The sequence below is a fragment of the Colias philodice genome, chromosome 12 (assembly GCF_061535455.1).
Source record: "Colias philodice isolate Cphi_HAF_F1 chromosome 12, ilColPhil1 Martin Lab GWU primary, whole genome shotgun sequence".
In the NCBI taxonomy this organism is placed as follows: domain Eukaryota; kingdom Metazoa; phylum Arthropoda; class Insecta; order Lepidoptera; family Pieridae; genus Colias; species Colias philodice.
In genome coordinates this window covers 8191574-8205562 of record NC_143097.1, presented here as the reverse complement: position 1 = coordinate 8205562, position 13989 = coordinate 8191574, and the positions used below count along the sequence as shown (strand labels likewise).

Here is a 13989-nt window from a genome sequence, read left to right as displayed (position 1 = left end):
TGTGTCTTCATATTTTTTAACACTTCATTAGCTGAAGTATTTTCATGAAAATGGCTCATTAGTTGCCGCATCATTGCGTGACCAAAGTATAATATTTGTTGGTTTCTAACATAACAGAGATAGCTAACATACTGCATTAGATAAATAATATTTTATAAATAAATGTAAGCACTAGTACATAAAAGGTCACTTCTATAAGATTGTATTTATTGTTATCCATGTTATCCATAAAATTATATTGTTAGCTATCCTTGGTAAGTGTGCGAAGTTTGAATTGAATCTGTCAAAATAGAATTTTAAGCGTTACATGCATACAGACATATAGGTAAAACTATAAAAGGAAAAACGGAACAAATTGCTATGCACAATAATTCAAGAACTTCTTTAAGGACCTATGACCTAAACGTTGTACCTATAACTTATTAGACAATACAGTCTAAAAGCTATATTTCAAGGTGACGGGGTATGTTTACAAGATTACTTAGTCCAGTTTCAAGATCCGGCTGCGGTTTGAGTGTCAATGTCGTGAAGGATCGTGAGAACCTTGTGATTTACTTTGAACTAGATTATTAGACAGGCTGTGCAGTGTGTGGGTTTTGTGTTTGTGTGGGTTAGATAACTATTATTAACAAAAAATAATTCGGCTTCTAATTGGCAGAACTACGCCAAAAATGGGATGAATGCAATGGGAACTGGAGGTACCATTTTTCAAGTATCAAATAATGAAAGAATCGTCAAAATTGGTTCATCCAGTTGAAATTTCTGACGTATACACAAAAAAATCAGTTGAATTAAAAGCAGCCTCTCTTTTTTGAAATTGGTTGAAAATACTGCTTTGTTGGACATAGCCGGTGTTTTCATCATCGAATAATAATATTTATATTCGTATCTAGTTAGTTATAAACGTTAATATATAAATAGTTAAATAAAACCTTTATTTAGGTTTAGGTTCAAAAAAAAGGTATCTGGTGTAAAATAGGTAGAAATAATAACCTTCATCTTCGCAGAAGTTTTCTTATGGTTTCACTTCTAATAATAAGCACCATCTTAAACAAACAACTTTTATGCACATTAAAGTCTATGATAGAAAAAAGAACAATTCCAAGATGTGTAAGAAAATATCTGTATACAATATAAGTTTATAGGAAACAATATTCATAGAAATAATAAATATTTACATACTCTTTGTGTTTATTGTACGGCCATAACGATTAACAAGCAAACAATTACTTTTTATGACACATACGATAACAATAAAATGAAGAATATATGGAGATAGATTATGTTAAGAGCTTACCACAGTCAGTTTATATTTATCGACTAAATAATAAGTTCCAAGTAGTAAGTTTTTCCCACATCACACTTACCAATACTATTTTTTCAAGATGGTAATCGTGGAACTAGTTAAAAATAGTTTTTTTCCTTCGATTGTCCATATCTTATTTAGGAAATATTGGTTTATCAAGTATTCTTAGCATTTTTACTCCGCGCTTTTACCAATACGAGGATGCGGGTGAAATTATTCTTATATTATACATTCAAATTAGACGATTTTGATTCCGAAATCACGATAATATATCAATTTAAACAATTATGTTTACATATTCATGTTAATATTTCTAAAATCAAAGAAGAAAGTTGCTGTTCAAGGTATATCGATATCACTGGTTCATAAATTTCTTATATTCGAAATAGTTTATTGTGATGAGCATTAAAAAAAGAGAATTCATTTACTACTACCTACCAATTTACCCCAAGAATTATTAATTTTATAAAAATTTGTAATTACCACAAGACCGTGTCTAATAATAAATGCATAATAATTAAATACTTTGATACATAATTTCGTGGGAATTTTGTGCTTATAAAAATAAATACAATTTATACTTTTACTAGAAATTATATTATCGTGTGTACGAACTGTAACTAAGCTAGGTAAATTTACGAGCTTTTACTTTTTACAATGAATTTTATAGACTTAAAAATATCCCCTTTATAACATAAATGTGTTGGTTTGTTATAGTTTCATATTTATATGCGTTTATTTTGCAATGCTATCAGGTATTAATTTTACCTTGTGAAACGCATTCCTTCGTTTGTCAATGTATATCATATTGCTTTTTAACTGTAATTGAGCTATCTCGTATCATATAACTTCGTTGCAAGATACTTAGCGAATGAAGTGTGACATTCAAGAGATTTCATTACATTCAATGGTGTGAGACGAGGTCAAAATTTGAATTTTTAATGCACCGTTTTTTACAGTTATTGTTTATGGACCAATTAGGTTTCTTATTATTCTGTCTAATGATCCTTCGTTTATTAATACATCCATATGGATGATTTGATGGCACATTTTCATTTGATATGAAGTGGTTGATTATTATTTTAAACTCTATAAAAGTTACGATCTCATCATTATCATTTGAGTAGATGCAACATGACACAAACAAAAAGTATTTTACGTACATATTTACGTTTACCGTTGTAAATTAATTTTAAACATACGCTGTTCATTTAGGTACTAGGATATTTTCTAGGACACTGTAAAGCATAATATATAAATATAAAATCTATCTGCATGAAATAATAAATCAGGAGACCACTATAATACTCAATTAAATGTTTCAAAACATGTATAGTATTTTATTTCGATGCTATGACCTATGTTACTAAATGGAAACTATTTCTATACATTAAGCTTTATACAAGAGCCCACCAGACTGGTTCTGAACCAGGCCAGGGTAGCAAATGTAACTTTAAGATGTTTTAAATTCATGACAACAACGCTGCCTTTATCCACCACTCCCAAGGTCCATTTCGAAAATAAATGTTAATACGCAAATTCATACGTTAGGAAATTGCAAACTAGGTCACAATTTTATGATAATTTATTTAATTATGTATTCAATATAAATACTAACCTTTGGGCCAACGGAAGCGTTTAATGAGTATCCTTATTTTAAGATTCTGGTTGTTTGAAAAATCATTATTGCTTGCATTATATCCCGACTTTGCTTACGGCGGTTCCGCTACTGAAAATAACATGAATATTTAATTGAAAATTCGATTTTTTGAATTATTGAAAAAAATAAAGTTGTAAAAATCATCCGAAATTGTTAGCAATCGAATAGATTAGTAAACAACTAGTTTTTCCTATGAACTATGAATATTATATGCAATAAAAAAAATTTCATAGTACAATAAATATCGTGTCATGCTTTGATAACATTTGAATTAATGACTAATGACTATGTTAATTCATAAATAATATTCATAAAAAAGATAATAAACCGTACCTACTATGCAAATCCCATTAATTGCCGAAAATCAATCCATAAAAATCAAAAGCATAAACCAAAAGCGTCCGTTACGCATAACAGTATAAAATCAACATTTACATAATACGAAGTGATGATTACACTTTAAAATGGTAGCTGTTACACCGTTATTACAACCGCGCAATTGTTACAAAAACTAATTAGTCGATCTAACGCCTATTTCCGTATGAACGTATCTTGTGAGAAAAAGGAAGCAACTTTCACCATTTGGTTGTATGTGTGCGTGTGTACACACTTGGTACACACATACACAGTTTTGTTTGACAATAGTCTTTAGAAAATCTTAGACGCGGCTTGAGACCTAGTGACATTGTCTATTGCTTAAAGCTAACATTTTGTATCTGTGGCTGAAATGGAATGTGGATTTCGTTATGTTTTTTTTTTCTTCTCTTAGTAAATATTTGGAAGTTTCCTTTGGTAATATTATTTGCAAACATACTGAAATTTGCATAAACGGTGGTTCGTTGCATCAACAATAACTGAATTTATATTATATTCTACAAAGACAAATTATTACCAATTCACCTATAAATTGGTCACAATAAAATTACATACGTACCTTTTTAGGGTTCCGTAGCCAAAATGGCAAAAACGGAACCCTTATAGTTTCGTCATGTCCGTCTGTCCGTCTGTCCGTCTGTCCGTCTGTCACAGCCGATTTACTCGGAAACTATAAGTACTACAGTGATGAAATTTGATGGGAATATGTGTTGTATGAACCGCTACAAAAATATGACACTAAATAGTAAAAAAAAGAATTGGGGGTGGGGCCCCCCATACATGTAACTGAGGGATGAAATTTTTTTTTTCGATGTACATACCCGTGTGGGGTATCAATGGAAAGGTCTTTTAAAATGATATAAAGTTTTCTAAAAAACATTTTTCTTAAAGTGAACGGTTTTTGAGATATCAGCTCTCAAAGTCGTAAAAAGTATGTCCCCCCCCCTCTATTTTTATAACTACGGGGTATAAAATTCTAAAAAAAATAGAGGTGATGCATGCTAATTAACTCTTTCAACGATTTTTGGTTTGATCAAAGTATCTCTTATAGTTTTTGAGATAGGTTGATTTAACTGTAATTTATTATATTTGCTGCTACGGAACCCTTTGTGCGCGAGCCCGACTCGCACTTGGCCGGTTTTATTTTAGTGTTGAGTTTAACTATTCAAAAATATAAGAATTATTATCTATGAATGCATTTTCTAGGTGTATTCAATATTATTCAAAATATCGACCATGAGACCAATTGTCTCCAAATATTCTTTTATGCTTTTAAACTTACCTATTGTAAATAATTTCAAAACCTCCTCACGTCTTGCGTTACAAGTGTTCAAATTGTTATGTAAATTTGAACACTTGTAACGTACAAAAATCTAGCGATCTTTGACACTAGTTGTGTTTTAAAGTTTCACTTGTTTAGCTGTTAATCTATACTAATATTATAAAGCTGAAGAGTTTGTTTGTTTGAACGCGCTAATCTCGGGAACCACTGGTCCGATTTGAAAATTCTTTAGGTGTTAGATAGCCCATTTATCGAGGAAGGCTATAGGCTATTAAATATACCATCACGCTACGACCACGGGGGTGAAACCGCGCGGAGCAGCTAGTAGTTAATATGCTTATGACAGCTAAATCGCCTGACTATGACTATTATATCGTTAAGAAATAATTTTTTAATGGATTACAGGTTGTAAGTTGATTGTAACTGTTTGTAAAATGGCAAATGAATGGTGAGGAATGAATAGTTTTGTGGTAAATTTATTAAAAAATATGGTATGTATAATAATTAAGATTTAAACAGGTGAGATTGGTATGGAAATACGTATGATAATAAATTCAAGAACAAGTAAATAAATAATGATATCGTAATTTGTATAACTCTGTTTTTAAGATGAAAATTAAAACTAAATATCTGATTAAATTATAATTTCATTAATAATAATAAATGCATTATTTACTATTTTGAAAATAGTAAGATCGATGCAGTAGCAATAATAATAGGACATACGAGACAAACATAGGAACAACATACAACAACAATCGAAATCATAATGTCATACCTTTTTAAGGCCAAGTCCAATGTGAGTAAAAGTTGTACAAACGATACATATCGCACGAATGTAAAACACAAACCATAAGAGACTTTAACCCAAAGGATTTAAAGATTACAATCCCATGAAGTGTTGTGAGGTCATCTTCAATACAGAATGCATAGTCATTGACAACACAAATCTTGTTGTACGCAAGTGAATAGAAAGCACGTGAAAATGACATTACGCGTGGATTAAATTTGGTTAAATAGCCAATGAAAGTGGTTTTCTATTGGACTATTGGTGTAGGAGAAAATGGTAATATCAATAGGCATACAATGATCTCTTTTTCCTTTCTGCGACTATTTATAGTTTGGACATTTGCACGTTTTGGAATTTACTAACGCGGTTAGCTAATAATTATATCAACGTCTTTTAGAATCGTATGCTACGTAAGTTTCCTATTGTATCATAGAAACATATTACATTCTTGAATAGCCCTGTATTTTTTGTGTAGAATAAAACTAAGGAATATTAAAATTATTTCTTGAGTGTGGGACCATACATTTTCCAGTTAAACTCGGGTTTAAAATAGCTACCTATCCATTAATTAAACCAGGACTAAACCGGTAACAGTATACAAATACACTTGAAACAATAACATAATAAATCAGTCTAAATTCTGTGTGCTTAGTTGCTTGCAGACGCAAGGACCACAGATGTTTATGAATAACAAACTTCATTAGTATGTATTACCATAGTTCTCTTTAAACTATGGTACCTAACTCCTTGGTTCGTAACCTCTGCCACTAGCGTTGGCATTGTTTTGTAAACGCTTACTTAATACATTCTGTGAAAGAATAGGTTTTTTTAAGTACTCGTAACACCGGTGTTGGTCTACGTTGTGTGTTTATTTTAAATGGTGTGTTTTGAGATCGGAATTATTCATACTAAGATAACAGACAATTTTTATAACATTGACTATGTTTTTGAATACGTGATTTAAGTTTTCTTGCAAAAGTCAAGAACAACTTTTATATCTGTCGTAGGTATTATTTTTTTGGAATAAAATTTTATGACATATCGATTTATCAAAGGCAAAGCGGACACAGAATCCAACCTTGGAAAATCCCATTTGCTTACTGCTTATAATATATAAGGCGAAGAACAAAAATTAACCAAAATAGAAGTTATCGAATTTCATTTAATCACTTTCGGTTCGATAAGTAATAATTAAACTAAACTGGTTTAGGCGGATATCGATTGCGCAACGCCTTAAATGATAATTGTTGTGATTATCTCTTAGCTTTAAAAACAAGGTAATATTGTGTAAGTCGGTAGCCTTTAAAAAACTTTCTTCTATAAGCTATATAGTTACGATAAGACTTTTTATGAGTGTAAACTTAAAGGTTATGTACCGCTAAATTTACACGTAGTACGGTGTTTTCTATAGAATTTTATAATAGTACAAAGTACATAAGTAGTTCATAGAAATAGTCCACATTTAATGAAGTAGCCATGCACGAGCAGATAATTACTGGGTTCACGATTAGAATTCAATATGCGCAAGAGTTCAACGGCTTATGATCACATGCCTACGGGCAGTGTGTGGTCTATGTTATCGAAGATAACATCGTGTTGTCATATTGTCACATAATGTCCTATATAAAAATACGATTGGGAATTTGGGAATGTTATTTACGATGTTAGAATCAGGACATTTTAAAGCTACGTATACTAAAGTATGAATGACCCACGAATGACCATTGAAATATTTAGGAACATTGATAATTTATAAGTAATAGACGACTGTCTTTTCAATGAAACAATATAACAAAATATTCTTATTACTCTCGCAATTTTATAGTATTTTATGTTATATTATCTTAAGATTTATTATCGTACTAAGGCAATATAATTTCAACGCATAAAATCCACATCAATTAAATATTATGCTACCAATAAAATATGCAACATTGCTTACAATTAGTCACACGTAAATTACAGCAAAGTTAAACTTCCTAAACGTAAGGAAATACTCATAAAAATCAAGTATCAATTATTTAAAACAGCCGTAAAATATTTGTTTTATCGCCACGTTTCCGCTGATCGCCTATAATGTGGATCCGGTGTCATTGTACCGGTATTATAAGATTGCTTACATAAGTAAAACCTTTATATTTTTTACACAAGATCGCGCGTTAAATGAAAGTTTATTTTTTTGTGTGGCTATTGGGGGTTACTGTTTTTTGTAGAAATGAAGCATGCATTTGATACGGTTTTAGACTGGTCTGATCCTGCCATCTGGATTCAAAGAAATAATACAAATAGTTTTTATGTGAAATCTTCCAATATTTACTAAAGTTGATGCACCATTAAAGAAACAGTTATAATACTTTTATTGTTTTTGTTGTGATCGACCCCACTGATCATTGTACTTGTGAGATCTGTGATAAAAACAATTGCATTCCAATTATAATAATTTCTTCACTACATTTGTAGTTATTTAACTAAGTTAGTACGATTAATTATTCTGTTAAATAGCCTGAATTAAAAATATTCTAACGTAATCACCAAAAACATTGATTGATCGATTGATCCGCTTTTATCTCCTCCAATCATTTCAAAAAATCATCTGCAAGAGTCTTGCATAATAGTGGAATTATATGGAGTTATTAAATAGCTGACAACTTTATACATGCGGGTGTATAACACCCATACTACATCAAGCGAGTAACAAACTTATCAGCTATACGTGCATATGTTATTTTGTCGAAACCATCAGAACCTGTTCAATCACCTCTCACTTTATTTTCACTTTCGATGGTGGTAATACAGTATTACGTTGCTAAATTTGGTTGTATGTTGATTCGTAGTTCCGTGGGCGTTGTCCAATGTATCATGCTTTTGTTTATGTCATCCTCTCCTTGTCAGGAGAATGTAGTCTAGGAAATTATGTGGTTTGACGCAGAATGTATTAAAATCGCGTTGTCTATAGATAAAGGTCGGAATAGGGTATATTTTATTGTTGCAGGCTGTTGTGTATACCAACCTTTGTAACAAATTTAATATCTTTTACATCTATTATACAAATACATTTTGTAGATATCATCTTCTATTGCATATAAAAACGCATATTTATAAAGTAGTACAGTATATATTGTAATGATTGCAATTATCATAGTTATAATACTTAATGATTTCAGTCTTATTTCAATATAATGTTAAACACGAATTAATTTCTTTTTTTTTCTTTTCAGATAGCGACAAATAAACGGAGCATATTTGTTATTTAAGGTAAGAACAATTGTAAAATGAAGACATCCTACATTTTGTTTAATAGTGTATCTAAAAGATATTACTATTGTAGGAATTATTCAAAAGAAAAAAAACTAGTTATCTTAAAGCATGCACTTAAAATATTTGATATATCATTTGCATGTATAATAAGTAGGTAATATTATTCTTAAATGTTAATTATAGAGAGCGCATATCCTCAAATAATTAATTTATTCTTTAATTAGATATTATAACATTGGTCACCTTTTAAATGCAGTCAAAATATTATCCTTTTAACCCGGAAATTTAATCACTTCATCGCATTTATTAATGTTAATAAATAAAATGTCAAGAACACACTGAAATTAGATATGTTACAGTATGTTTTAATACAGATACTTATTACGTGGATAAAAAAAATGCAAACGAGGTTACGACTTAGATTGCATTAACATCATACACGACGTATTTAAGTATCTAATTAAATAAATAAATTACATTATAATGTATTTTTTATGAAGTCATTGCTTATTAATTTACACAAAGTAAAATATAAAATTTGTTATATGTACATAGTGATATTTCTTGATGTATATTTTTAACATTTTCAACCGGTTGAAGAGAAAATCAAAAGCTGTCAGAATCGTCTTTGCAACACCTGTGAGATGTGACTTTCGCTTGATGTGTTATGTAATAAAGGTCTCGGTCAGGCAATGACCTCTAGACAAAAGTTAAAAGCTACATTCTATCTAGATTGAAATAAAATTGGACATAACGCTAAGCATCTTGTTCATTCATTCATCGTACATATTAATCTACAGTGCAAGTTAACATATTTTATGTATGCATATTTTATTATCTGTTGAAATTTCAAAATCAATGCAAGAGAACAAAAAAATATATATAGACATCACCACGTTCGGAATATGATATTAATGTTTGAAAAATTAACTCGGTATGAAATTTAAATAAGCCACAGATGATTTTCCTCATTAGTTTGTCTAACACCCATCATAATTATAGAACTTAATAATCTGTATCAAATTAAAAACAAAAATATTTGACACATGTCATAAATCAGCGGCCGATAATAATCGATTGGTGAAATCGATTACTACTCGTATTGTCTATGCTCGATTTCTCTTATCCATTATGAATATAATCGCAACGTCGATTTATGATGCATTGTTTTGATTGTAAATAATACGTTGCATTGCGTAGTATTAATCTATGACCCCAAGCTTACAACTTGTAAAATATTAGTCTGAAAGGGGGAAGAAGGAAGGCAAAATTTAAATATAAGTTTTTTGTGTCAACTATTTTGAATTACATTTAATATTTAATAGCATTTCTTATTAGTAGACCTCCATCCATGTAGGTAGTCATAAATGCATAACATCGGTCAATTTTTAAAAATAATTATATCTTCTCAATGCAAGAATCAAGATAAAAAAAACATCATACAAATCATGCACGAGTTCATGGGTTCATTAAAAACTTTTGTGCGAAATAAAATTTTAGGTTCTAAAATATCAATGGGTACAAGATAATTTCGGGGTTTTGAAAAATTATGTTCACGTGCGTGCATAGTTTTCTGTAAAGTTTGAATGATTGCCTCATTATTTCTTTAATGGCGTATCTGAATTCTGAATTACTCAGTTTTGTACAAAACGTAATTATGGGTAGAATTCGCCGCAGGGTTATGTAGTAAAGGGTTGTGTGGTTGGTTTTATTGTTCACTGTTGCTGTTTAATGTTAAGAACAGATAACGAAGGGTTTAGGGTCTATTTGCAAAATACGATGTATGAATGTATAATAATTAATGTGAGGAAGTATATAAAAAAACCTTATAAAATAAACGATTTGTACACACATTAACCAAACGATAGTAAGGCTCTCTCTAATCATTTTATTCAAAACTTGACATGGGAAGAAATTTGTCCTCAGTGGAATCAGTAATTACCACTAAAAAAAAGAAGAACTTTATAGAATGACACCAAAAAATTTCTGATATAGTTTTTGAACTTGACTAAAATATGCTTTCAGCTATTAAATTGCAATAGTCATACGCCAGGTACAGAATAACTAAGTCTCACTTATTGCATTTACTAATCCAAATGGACGTTTCATACGATTACACGTATGATAGACGTTTCCAACGATTCTCCTTGTGGAAGCGAATCGGTGTGATTGACAGGAATTCCAGAACTTCCGCTATATGGACTGATTGATGTAACGCAATTTGCTTGTGCCTATATTAGATGGTTATAATGTAATTACGTAATTGACAATTGTCATCTCCTCTTTAGAGAACGATTATAATTTTTTCGCAGAATTGTTAGGAACTTAAAGCGCATAAATAGCATTATAGCCTTTAACAAATTGTCGGTTAATTCAAATTTATTCATTTCAAAACATATCTAATAGAAATCACTGGATATATGGTTCTTCTACCAATAACCTTTAGGGTTCTAACCATTTGGGTTTTACTTCATAATACTCAGAGATATTGAGCCTTGAATTGATAATATCCATGCAATGTAAGAACTTGAAGGTTTATGGTTTTTTAAAGGGAGTCGTATCGGATATCCTATTCTTGTTGTAGCCTTGAAGATGATTGATGCGTAGTTCCGGATTAGATTTTAATAATTATAATTGTAAGAAGTATTGTATACAAACCTACTCGTAACTATAGGTACGTTACAATACACACTATACAGTTAGATTCCGTATTTATATTTACTCAAGGGACATAACGGTATTAGCAATGATGTCATAAATATTCTGTTATTTTTCCTTTCAGTCTTATGTTGTTTTTGTTCCTCTAATTAACTTGATTACTTAGATGTGATCTAATATGAGATGTGCAGAATAATATAATTACTCCATATCAGGAGTAATTAAGAGGAATATAATATAAGTGTTTTTAGCTCAGATTCAAGTTAAAAATTATTTTTTGTTTCAAAGCTGTTTGTTATGTCTTTATCGTTTGTTTTCCCTTTTAAATTTCCTATTTCGTAATGGTATGCACGATCAAAAGTAATCGAAGATTCGAGATTGATTTATTCTCTATTTTGTACGCTTTCGAAAGAAATTCTTAATTATAAGGCAGTTAATTAGTTTTGTGGCATATTGGATAAGTATTATTAATATTTTCATGGAATATTTGTTTCGGCTGAAGTTTATTTAATGAATATGAGGTGTTTTTTATCGAACCTATTGCTTAGGTATAGTAATTAGGCAAAATTCAACATTCCTCATTGAATAAGAAAAGAAATGTAGGTATATAATATTACTTTTGTCTTTAAACCAAAAATACTTTGGGTCGAGGCTTTGACCTTAAAGGTTAAAGAAAAAAAAGCATATGAGGTTTGGGGACATTGCTCTCTCGGTGGGTGAATTCACGGGGAACAGATATTTAATATTATATTGATCTGAAATGTATAAACAGGCCAGGCCTATAATTTATAAATAACTTTCTGAGAAATATTTAATGAGCTGACTTGACAACAATATTTGATTCACGGCCGGTTTGAAATTACACAAATTCTCGTTTACTAATTAATTTTCATAATTTATGTGACTGATAGCTCTAACAAAAAAATGTAACTTGGAATTTTTTACTTTATAATTTATAACATATAATTTTTATTTACTTAAATGGGAGGTAAAATAAGCGAATAAATAGCGAAAATATAATATTATGTACTTATTGTAATTATACGTTATATGTTCTTGAGTTGGTTATTTTTAATCAGAGATTTTAAAATATTTACTCTATATGATAAGGATACCTACTTATTTAAAATATTATATGTATTACCTTATATCTTAAATAAATGATTTGTCAAAACTTTACTTTAGTTACTAAACCAAATGAGATCTGCGATAAAGCTAAAAACGTAGAAATTATCATTTTAACCGAAACTCACGTTTCACACCACGTTGCCAAAGATCGCGTGACTGGATACTTGTCGGCTTATCGCTAATCAGTTTGTTTGTTTGTACGTGTTTTTCTACACTAAGAGATTTAACAAGGCAACACTGGCTTTTTTTTCTGGCAATTTCGATGACGTCACACAAGATCCGTTAGTGACGAAGAAAAATAAAGAATTCGGTGCAAAAAGTGACCTGGAAATTTATTTATCCCATCGATATTGGTTTTACTCCGTTAGCCAAATATTTAGTGACCTCGATATTTAACAAGATAAACCTTATTTTTGCCGTAAGATAAATAAAAACGTTAAAAGGCAGTAATTAGTAACGCTTAATAGTGTAATTATACGTGTTTGTTGAGAACGATATTAGCATAGCTAAATCATTCAATTATCCTTACTACTTTAAAGTAACATGATTTCGTTAAGTAAAAAACACGGAAGCAGGTAAATCTAAACCGATTTAAAATTTTTGTTCATTAATATTTATTTAAAACACGTATCAATCTGGCTAATTTGGTATTTTCAATTATCAAAACGGAATCACCAAAATATCTTTACGATAAAATTAAATGGAGAGAACAATCAAATGTGTACCCCACAAGAACAACGTCGAATCCCCTTATAGTACCTAAGTATCGTACAAGCGCTTTTCGAGGTAGTTACAAATGGGCAGCAACGCATTGTTGGAACGATTTACCTCCTCCTATTCGGGATAAAAAGTCAAAATTCTCTTTTAATAAGTATTTAGCAGCATACCTCTTAAATAAACAGAAAAACATTTAAAGATTTTAAAGCACATTGTACCTACACGCAATATAATATTCTGGTTATGACTTCGATGTATATTTTTATCACACGTATTTATATAGGTATTTATATTAACACAATATTATGTATATTTATTTAAAATATATATTACTATTTATTATTTTATTTATTATATTATTTCCTCTTTTTATATTTATTTATTATATTTAATACATTAGATTAGATCGTTTTTATAACTAGGTGTCGCTGAAAATCAGCTCTGCAATGAAAGCTTTTCATTGTAAAATGCTGAGCGGCTATCCTTTTAGTATGTAGGTTGTTAGATTAAGTAGATTGTAAGTACATAAATTGTTAATTTTTAATATTGCCTACCTGCTAATAAAGAGTTTATTATTATTATTATTTTTTTATCAAAAATTTAAAGATGAATATGTGTGCGAGACGAACAAAAAACTGGACCGGTTGATCAATCAGAATATTATGTCTGTTATCGATAGCCATATAGAAACAAAAGAAGTAGGTAATTGGATCTTGGGTACCTTTCTTCCGCATAGTGAGGTCAGCCGTGACCAAGGCGAATTCTAGCTAGACGGAGCCGTGAAAAAGTATTGTTACATTGATATCTGTTGATAA

The 13989-nt window shown here is 30.1% G+C and overlaps 1 protein-coding gene across 2 annotated transcripts in view; it reads left to right on the top strand.

Annotated features, from left to right (window-relative positions):
• Window positions 1–13989, top strand: part of RhoGEF64C (Rho guanine nucleotide exchange factor at 64C) — a 117889-nt gene that overhangs the window by 18273 nt on the left and 85627 nt on the right. For both annotated transcript variants that reach the window (XM_089701768.1, XM_089701769.1), the window contains exon 2: window positions 8632–8668. The gene's annotated coding sequence lies outside the window, so the exon portion shown is untranslated. The remainder of the gene's footprint in view (window positions 1–8631; window positions 8669–13989) is intronic.